A 959-nucleotide genomic window follows, 5' to 3' on the forward strand; every position below is an offset into this window, starting at 1 on the left:
GTGCCCCACTTCATTCGCATGGGTGGACCACAGCTGTGGAGGTACTCGTGCCAACAGTTCCTCTTGCAAGCAGGAAGTGTCAGGATCAGAGTACTCCTGGGTTAGCAAAGCCACAAGCTCGGTTTCCCTATGTTTCGGTACCTCAAGGTAAACACCATCTGGGCTACAATAAATCACGCATCCCAGTTTACACAGCAAATCCTTTCTAAGAAGGTTGACAGGTGCACAGGGGCTAAGAAGAAAGGCATGATTTTCAAACAAAGGGCTAATAGAGATGGAGACAGGTTTACCATAAATAAGGCATTTAACAAACGGACTAGATTGGTCAGTAGCAAGCAAAGGAGCGATGATGTCACTGTCCCTCAGGCTGCCCTATTTAACACTGGGAAAATTGACAGGAAGAGGAGGTGGGGGCTGGGGGCTGGGTCCTTGGCCGGGGCGGTTGGGGCATTCTGATTTCCAATGTCTTTCTTGCTTGCAATAATGACATTGGTTCCTATAGCCTGGGTTTTTGTGGGCCCGAGGATCTATCTCTTTCTCTGAATCTACCCAGGCTTCCCCTTCCCCGTCTTCGTCTCCTTCCTCTACCTGGACTTCGCAACTGAGAAATCTGTAAGGCTATTAACTTAAACTCGGCATTGTCTTTGGACCGTTTCAATTTGTTATGAAAATGGTTAGCTGCAGCAAGGACTTTAGTCAAATCTTTAGTTTCTCAGCCAATAATTGTTGTTTGAATTTTCTTAGCAATTTTAGGGTCAAGTCCCTGGACAAATGCTGCCACTATTGCTTGTTTAGCATTTCCGACTGGGTTATCCATTCCTGAATATCGTTCAAATGCCTGTTTGAGGTGTTCCAAATAGTCACTGGGGTGTTCATTTTTGTTTTGTTTACAGGTATTTATTTTGGTCCAGTCTGCCTTTTTTGGGCAAATTGTGAGAACTGCCCGAACCAAAGCATTT

Source organism: Alligator sinensis, unplaced genomic scaffold (assembly GCF_000455745.1).
Source record: "Alligator sinensis unplaced genomic scaffold, ASM45574v1 scaffold492_1, whole genome shotgun sequence".
Taxonomy (NCBI): Eukaryota; Metazoa; Chordata; order Crocodylia; family Alligatoridae; genus Alligator; species Alligator sinensis.